This window comes from Oncorhynchus keta, chromosome 37 (assembly GCF_023373465.1).
Source record: "Oncorhynchus keta strain PuntledgeMale-10-30-2019 chromosome 37, Oket_V2, whole genome shotgun sequence".
Taxonomy (NCBI): Eukaryota; Metazoa; Chordata; class Actinopteri; order Salmoniformes; family Salmonidae; genus Oncorhynchus; species Oncorhynchus keta.
Genome location: NC_068457.1, coordinates 22593636 through 22603472, shown reverse-complemented (window position 1 = coordinate 22603472; position 9837 = coordinate 22593636).

The window sequence follows — 9837 nt, the reverse complement described above, 5'->3', positions numbered from 1 at the left end:
TCTCTCTCTCTTCCCCTCCCCCCCCCTCTCTCTCTCTCTCTGTCTCTGTCTCTCTCTCTTCCCCTCCACCCCATCTCTCTCTCTCTCTGTCTCTGTCTCTCTCTCTTCCCCTCCACCCCCCCATCTCTCTCTCTCTCTCTCTCTGTCTCTCTCTCTCTCTTCCCCTCCACCCCCCATCTCTCTCTCTCTCTCTTCAGTGTTTTTTTCTTCTCTCTCCGTTCTTTTCCTACCCTTTTCTCGTTGTTTGACTGGAAAGCTAAACATGGAAGTCTCCCTGGTCGTGCATGTGCGTCTGTCTATCTGTGTGGCTTCCCAGAGAGGTGACGCCAGATGTTTTCATTTAGGATGAAGTGTCTCCATGTGGTTCTTTAGCTTCTGTGGCTTTTCCCTCCAAATGAAATCATCTTCACTTCATTAAGGTGTGACGGCACAATGAGCCCCCCATTCAAATGCACATGACAGCGAACAAGCTGCTTACATTAGACTACTACTGCTGCTGGGAAGCTCCAGCCATATAGTGATGCTACTTGTAGGACCTTATTCACTCTGGCACTTTGGTATTGGTATTTTATTAGGATCGCCATTAGCTGTTGCGAAAGCAAACAGAACATTAATAGACAAGAACAGCACAAGGACAGAACTACATACATTTAAAAATGGCACACGTAGCCTACACATCAATACATACTGTACACACAAACTATCTAGGTCAAGTAGGGGAGAGGCGTTGTGCCGCGAGGTGTTGCTTTATCTGTTTTTTTAAACCAGATTTGCTGTTTATTTTAGCAATATGGAAAGATAATGGCTGTATCATACGGTACGCTTTCTGGAATTTGTAAAGCCCCCCTTTCCACACACACCCACCACCCATAGTCCCTGTGGGCCTCACGACTCTTCATCCCTGTCTCATGCTGTGTATGACGTCATCCACCTGGGAAAAAGGTCAACCTGTACATTGAGGTCAGGGGGGAGAGTGGGGCGATGGGGTGAACCCTGGGTGGAGGGGTGGGTGTTGAGGGGGTAGCTGGGATGAAGCCCTACAGACATGGTGCCCTACAGACATGGTGCCCTACAGACATGGTCCTCACATGTCGAGGCAGCAGCCATGTTTGGTCACCGCCCCCTAGGCCAGCCCTGTCATCCATTTAAAATAAAATACAGCACAGACTCAACTAAAACTATCAGATTTCACCATGTTATTGATGTGTATTAAAAAAAACATTAGCGGCTTGGTGCAATTTTTTACAATTATCTGATACATGTTCACACCTCTTAGTACATAACTCAAAAGAGATCATCAAAAAGGCTGTGTTTTCAAAACTAAGCACATTTTAAGTTGACTAAGTACAACACACAAAATCATAAAGTCACTTTTCCGCAAGTTAGCGTTTTTCATCATGACTCTTGTTCTGGATGTAGCTGTACAGAGTGGTCACTAACTGGCACAGCCACAAAGTCATAAAATCTGATTTTAAACCTAACCTTAACCACAATGCTAACCCTAATTAAATCACTTTTGGTGGGGGGTTACATAAAATCTGGTGTTTCTATGTCAAACAGTTGTAATATATTTCAGTCTTCTGTGATGTATATGAAGTGTAATGTTGGGATGCAAACTCAAAATGTAATACCTTTCAACTCTATATCTGACATGGTACAGGTGAATTTTGTTAAGCCCATAACCATGTGTGTGAGGTGTATAATTTTGTTTCAAAATAGATTTGTTACCAAGACAACCAAGAATCACTCTGTGTGACCCTGATCTAGCCCACTGCAGTATAATACACTATGTATACAAAGGTATGTGGACATCCCTTCAAATTAGTGGATTCGGCTATTTCAGCCACACCCGTTGCTGAGAGGTGTATAAAATTGAGAACACACCCATGCAATCTCCATTGACAAACATTGGCAGTAGAATGGCCTTACTAAAGAGCTCAGTGACTTTTAATATGGCACCGTCATAGGATGCCACCTTTCCAACAAGTCATTTTGTCAAATTTCTGCCCTTCTAGAGCTGCCCCGGTCAACTGTAAGTGCTGTTATTGTGAAGTGGAAACATCTAAGAGCAACAACGGCAAAAATGCCTCTGGAAGCAACATCAGCATAAGAACTGTTCGCCAAGCAGCCACACACAAGCCTAAGACCACCATGCGCAATGCCATGCGTCGGCTGGAGTGGTGTAAAGCTCGCCGCCATTAACCTCTGGAGCAGTGGACAAGTGTTCTCTGGAGTGATGAATCACGCTTCACCATCTGGCAGTCCAAATCTGGGTTTGTCAGATGCCAGGAGAATGCTACCTGCCCTAATGCATAGTGCCAACTGTAAAGTTTGGTGGAGGAGGAATAATGGTCTGGTACTGTTTTTCATGGTTCTGGCCAAGCCCCTTAGTTCCAGTGAAGTCAAATCTTAACGCTACAGGGTACAATGACATTCTACACAATTCTATGCTTCCAACTTCATGGCAACAGTTTGGGGAAGGCCCTTTCCTGTTACAGCATGACAATGCCCCTGTGCACAAAGTGAGGTCCATACAGAAATGGTTTGTCGAGATTGGTATGGAAGAACTTGACTGGCCTGCACAGAGCCCTGACCTCAACCCCATCGAACACCTTTGGGATGAATTGAAACAACGACTGCGAGCCAGGCCTAATCTCCCAACATCAGTGCCCAACCTCACTAATGCTTGTGGCTGAATGGAATCAAGTCCCAGCACCAATGTTCCAACATCTAGTGTTAAGCCTTCCCAGAAGTGTGGAGGCTGTTATAGCAGCAAAGGGGGGACGAACTCCATATTAATGCCATGATTTTGGAATGAGATGTTCGACAAGCAGGCGTCCACATACTTTTGGTCATGTAGTGTACATGTTTCACATTGCAATGCATGTTCATATAGAGTAAATGTATTTCACAATGCAACGCTCACATTACTTTCGATATGATTTTCTTCTGTTTTGTTAGAAAACGTTTTACTATTACTTAATCCAACTGCTCTTCATTGATGACCACTTAAACGTTTGGTGAACCTATAGATTTAACATGTCAACTCGTTTGTCTACAACAGATTCTGAGAACTACATAATGAAAATGTCTGTCTGTAAAGTAGAAACATAAAAAGTTTGATACTGTATGTTCTACTATGATGATTACTATTATGATTTAAAATATGATATTGACGAGATCAGAAATGTACAGTATGTAATAAATCAAATCAAAGTTGATTGGTCGCATACACAGATGAACAGATGTTACGGCAGGTGCAGTGAAATGGCCCTGTTTCGAGCTCCTACAGTGCAGTAATACAATATCAATACAATACAGTACCAATACGGGATAATCCAGAAAGTCCAAAACAAACCATCCCCTATACAGTAAACATGTATCCAAACTAAAGTTGCTGGGGGGAGGACTCTTATGAACTGAGCAACATATTGGACCACGACTATACTGTAAAATACACGATTACAATACAAGAAAGATGTACAGCTGTCATCCCCATGAGCGTACCACCCTCCTTCAGGCCATCGATGAGGCATGCAATGATTTCAATGCAGACCTACAGTACCAGTCAAAAGTTTGGACACACCTACTCATTCCAGGGTTTTTCTTTATTTTTTATATTTGCAACATTGTATAATAGTAGTGAAGACATAAAAACTATGAAATAACACATATGGGATCATGTAGTAATCAAAAAATTGTTTAAAAATAAAAATATATTTGAGATTTGAGATTCTTCAAAGTAGCCACCCTTTGCCTTGGCAGCTTTGCAGACTCTTGGTATTCTGTCAACCAGATCCAGGTAGTCACCTGGAATTAATTTCAATTAACAGGTGCGCCTTGCTATTTTGTGGAATTTCTTTCCTTTCTTAATGCGTTTGAGCCAATCAGTTGTGCTGTGACAAGGTAAGGGTGGTTTACAGAAGATAGCCCTATTTGGTAAAAGACCAAGCCCATATTATAGCAATAACAGCTCAAATAAGCAAAGAGAATCGACAGTCCATCACTACTTTAAAACATGAAGGTCAATCAATCTGGAAAATTTCAAGAACTTCAAGTGCAGTCGCAAAAACCACCAAGCGCTATGATGAAACTGACTCTCATGAGGACCGCCACAGGAAAGGAAGACCCAGAGTTACCTCTGCTGCAGAGGATAAGTTCATTAGAGTTACCAGACTCAGAAATTACAGCCCAAATAAAATGCTTCACAGAGTTCCAGTAACAGACACAGCTTTTGGTTTTATTCATTTGCCACCGGAGCCGGCCGGTGTAACTGCTTACTGACTGTACACTGTGATGTTACTGCATGATTGTAGCGGCTTTACTAACACATTAGTTATATTAGCTATGTTGACTAGGACGTTACTTTAGCTAATATGGTGACAACGATGTAGGGTGTGTGTAGCAGGTTATGATTATCACAATCAGCTAATGTGTTGCTCATTGAAGTCCACAAACAAAGTGAAAGGTGAGAGGAGGAGAGTGCATAGAGGCTAGAATGAATACAACGTGGCTGGCTGCTATGATCAGGGGTGTTTTCATTTATCTGATTCTGTTGAAAAATGTTTCTTAAACAAAGGCAAACGAAACAGGGATAAAAAATACCTGAATTCATCCAATTGAAACTCTCCTTTGCAACTGTCGGACGAATGATTACACCCTAGATCAGCTAGATGCAGGCAAGAGTGTGCAAGGCGGTATTGAATGTGTCACTGTCTGTCATCTCCATTTCTTCTCTCGACCTGTGTGCACCTACGCTGTAAACTTGTATTCATAGGCTAGGTTGTGGCAACCTCATGATGGGTGCACGGAAAATGTGAGTATCATGTAGTAGCCTAAACCCATCAATGTTACATTGAACTGGGTGAATGGAGAATGAATGACAGTCATCCAACATGCTGTAATAGAAATAAGGCCATGCTCAAGAACAAAAAACATTGTGCTCCCTCATCATGAATGTCACTGACCGCCACTGGTGTGTGTGTTGATTCAAAATGGCAGGTGTACTGCAGCTAGAGAAACAGAAGAGCCAGATCAGGAACGTAGACATTCTTTGTGAAACACTGTCATCTGTTGGTCATGGCTTGAATTGTAGCCTACATGATGTTTATAGTCAGTTTCACCAGTCAGCCCAAAAACCACAACTCTTCTCTGCATAAACAAACACCTGGATTTGGCCAAGACACATGAGCAACGTGATGAATAGATCTGTCACATGTACCCTACTTGTAGATATCTCTGGGCCCCTCTCTAGCCGGTCCCTGAACAACGGTGCATGAACTACTACAGTGAATGAGGTCACTCTGATCGATAGTTTTTAGGGGCAAACCTAAATCCAGATGGATTACCACTGTCTGCACCACTGTCACAGTGGAGGCTAATGAGGGGAGGACGGCTCATAATAATGGCTGGAATGGAGTCAATGGAATGGCATCAACCACGTGTTTGACATGTCTCATACCATTCCATTGACTCCATTCCAGATGTTAATATGAGCTGTCCCTCCATCAGCAGCTTCCACTGAACTGTCACCAAGACAGCTTTTATAGTTGTAAACAAATGTATTTTTATAAACCCCAAGCCTTAGTAATTTGAGCACACTGAAAGCTTGAGCATGGGTTTTGAGTGTGGGTTGTGAGTGTGGGTTGTGAGTGTGGGTTGCCAAGGCAAAATGGCTGCTGCTGTGAGAGTGAAAAAAATGTATATATTTTTTTAAGTAGCTGCTGCCCTCCCTGGCTATGAACTCATTACACCGATGGCCTCCATCGGGCTGAAAGACAGCTCTCCCCAGCTCTCTCCCTTGTCCCCCTCAGATGGTGACATCGCACAGCAGCAGCAGCAGTTTACAGTCAGCCACACACACACACACACGCACACACACACACACTGCAGCGGCACACAGAGTGCTGTGACAGCTGTGTTTTTACTAGCCTGCAGAGTAATAATTAACTTGTTATCATCTTTGGCAATTAAGAGCTTAATTGGAAAGAAAGCAGAGAGGTTGTGTACGGAGGGAGGGAGGGAGGGAGGGAGGGAGGGAGGGAGGGAGGGAGGGAGGGAGGGAGGGAGGGAGGGAGGGAGGGAGGGAGGGAGGGAGGGAGAGAAAGAGACAGAGAGAGAGAGAGAGAGAGAGAGAGAGAGAGAGAGAGAGAGAGAGACAGAGAGAGAGAGAGAGAGAGAGAGAGAGAGAGAGAGAGAGAGAGAGAGAGACAGAGAGAGAGAGAGAGAGAGAGAGAGAGAGACAGAGAGAGAGAGAGAGAAAGAGAGAGAGAGAGAGAGGAGGAGGCAGAGAGAGAGAGAGAGAGAGAGAGAGAGGCAGTGAGGTACAGTTGGTACAGAAACAACCCTGGGAAATAAACCAAGGGGCGTCTCATGCCACTCATCCTCTGTAGAGATGACTGATGAAGTGGTTTGTTCGAACTTCCTCTCAACGTAACACACACACACGCCCCCTCTATTAGCATAAATCCTACACCAGCAATCCTACACAGACTCTCCTCCTCCTCAGCCCAACTTAATTCCCAACGAGAGAAGTCTCAGTACACCTGGGGCCGGAGGAAGGGAACGGAAAACAGTTGGGCACCAGCTTGATGACACAAATTAAATGAAGCGTAAAGCAGCGGAATCCTCGCTGAATAGAGGTGCATGTATTTAACTGTCAGAACAAAGCTGCAGCAGACCTCTGCCAGGGTGAATGAGTATATTAGTCACTGTGCCTGTTTATAATTGACACCCTGAGATTATCCTGTTTCATGCAACTTTCAGGGGGAGGTAGGGAGGGAGGGGCTGCCCGGTGCAGTGGGGAGCCTCTAAAGGGGGAGGAAATATGAAAGAAAGAGCTTAAAATGAATTAGGAAACATTTGAGCGGAATATACATGATCAGGCAACATTGCAATTATTGGATCAATGAACCAGTGGGTTAAGCCTGTAGCGCCTCCTTATAAGAAACACAATATAAGAAAATGTGCCACTCCTACACAGGTAATAGACAAGTCGGCCTCTATTAAATAACAGAAATTTTGCCACTCCTGCACCAATTGGCTGAGTTATTGGCTGAATTATCTCTGTGCTATTCCAAAAGAAGCAATAAACAGCATGGTTTTATATCTATCTTCTCTCAGATAGATCATCCAATGAGGAAATCAGTTAGCTTAGCAGATGCTGCGTTTAGGGTTGAAATGTTGCTAATGTATTATTCATTATCCATTCCTACAGATGGAGGTTTATTGGTTGAATCCCTCTCATATTCATTAAACAGATTCAAAGCCATTTGAGTTTTCCTTCCCAACAGTAGCACTGTAAGCACTGCTCTTGCTCTTTCCCGGTGTAGTTCATAGTCACCAGTTAGCATGAACACAGTGATGCTGTTTCACTGGGCGTCGCACAGAAAAGGACCCACATCCCACCTCTGACACCAACTGACGAGGCACAGCAAGGGGAAAATGGGATCTCTTCTTCTCATTATGTTCTCTATGACAAGACACAGCGATGGGGGAGACAGGGGTATTATACAGTAACTAGGGCAGAGCTGATAACACGGTTTAGGTTGTCACATTAGGAGCAAGTGAAGAGGAGATGAGAAGTCTATGGGGGAACTGAACTCTAGGGAGCAGATTAATTAGAGAAGGCATGCAGAGAGAAGCCGTGCGCTGTAGAGACAGAGAGAGAAGGTCTGTGATGCCCTGGAAGAGGCCTGCTGTACTGACAGCCTGGCTCCTTGGGATCAATCCATCATGATCTCCTGCCTCATTGGAAATGAGATGGGATCCCTTAGGGATGCTATGTGTCAAACACTGATTTAAACTACAGCGCTATAGGATGATTTAGTTAGATATGTATCTCTTTGGGGGACTGAGATGTCAAAGTGCCACCATAGGTGGTTCTGAGGCATGTAGAGCTCTGCTGGATGGAGTCAGAGCTGGGTTCAGAGCTGGGTTCAGAGCTGGGTTCGGAGTTGGGTTCGGAGCTGGGTTCAGAGCTGGGTTCGGAGTTGGGTTCGGAGCTGGGTTCAGAGTTGGGTTCGGAGTTGGGTTCAGAGCTGGGTTCAGAGCTGGGTTCGGAGCTGGGTTCGGAGTTGGGTTCAGAGCTGGGTTCGGAGTTGGGTTCAGAGCTGGGTTCGGAGCTGGGTTCGGAGTTGGGTTCGGAGTTGGGTTCGGAGCTGGGTTCGGAGTTGGGTTCGGAGCTGGGTTCGGAGCTGGGTTCGGAGCTGGGTTCGGAGTTGGGTTCGGAGCTGGGTTCGGAGCTGGGTTCGGAGTTTGGTTCGGAGCTGGGTTCGGAGTTGGGTTCAGAGCTGGGTTCAGAGCTGGGTTCGGAGCTGGGTTCGGAGTTGGGTTCGGAGTTGGGTTCGGAGCTGGGTTCGGAGCTGGGTTCGGAGTTTGGTTCAGAGCTGGGTTCGGAGCTGGGTTCGGAGTTTGGTTCGGAGCTGGGTTCGGAGCTGGATTCGGAGCTGGATTCAGAGCTGGGTTCATAGCTGGGTTCAGAGCTGGATTCAGAGCAGGATTTGACATCCCAGGTGTTGACATCCCAGTTTAAACCCTAACCCTTGCTTCATGTTCACATTGCAGTTCAACCCTCAACCACAACCGTAACCCTAGCTTCATGGCCACATTACAGTTCAACCACAACCCTCAACCACAACCCTAACCCTACCTTCATGTTGATATCCCAGTTTAAACCCTAACCCTAACCTCAACCACAACCCTAACCCTCGCTTCATGGCCACATTGCAGTTCAACCACAACCCTAACCCTACCTTCATGTTGATATCCCAGTTTAAACCCTAACCCTAGTCTCAACCTAAACCTAAACCCTAACCTCAACCCTAACCCTAGCCTCAACCCTAACCTCAACCCTAACCTCAACCCTAACCCTAGCATTTCCATGGGAACATCTTTACTCATAGGGGACCTCTCTGTCGTTGTTTGTGGCTATGTTCTTAAATATTGCATTTCAACATCCACACGCTAAGCAATGAAACTTTTCAGGTCTTTTTTAAACTGTGTATGTTAAGTACTGTAAGTGTGACGTGTCTTCCTCCTCCTCTTCCAACTCTTTCTCATCTTCCTCTTCCCCCTCCTATAATGAACTTAGCCCACATTGATCACATTTATCATCAGGCCTCACCGCCACTGCCTGTTGCCTCCTCCCAGCGCGTCTTCACGGCAACACCTCTCAGACCTGGCAGCCGTCCCTTCTCCTTACTGCATGACTGGAAGCCCACACGCCTCGCCCCGGGTCCATGCCACTCCTGATCCCCACAGCCACCTGCCTGTTGCCTCCTCCCACGGCAACACCTCTCAGACCTGGCAGCCGTCCCTTCTCCTTACTGCATGACTGGAAGCCCACACGCCTCGCCCCGGGTCCATGCCACTCCTGATCCCCACAGCCACCTGCCTGTTGCCTCCTCCCACGGCAACACTTCTCAGACCTGGCAGCCGTCCCTTCTCCTTACTGCATGACTGGAAGCCCACACGCCTCGCCCCGGGTCCATGCCACTCCTGATCCCCACAGCCACCTGCCATGTGTCTCTTCCTTCCATTGATGTGTGTGGCATGTGGTGTGGGTATCCTAACAGCCTGGTCTTATCCTGACACTGGTTGGCACCAGACACGTGTTGTGACCCACCTCACCCTCACTAGATGGTACAGCAGCCCTTCCTAAGGGACCGACCCAGTCCAATGACCTGCCCTGTCATTGGTGTCTGGAGGCGTGTTGAATGAATGCATATTATTATAAACACTACTAGTACTACTTCTATTTTTAACATATTCACAGTCCCTCATAAAGCAGTTTACAACCTAGACAGTTCTGGACCGATGTGAGTGCTGAAAGCCTTG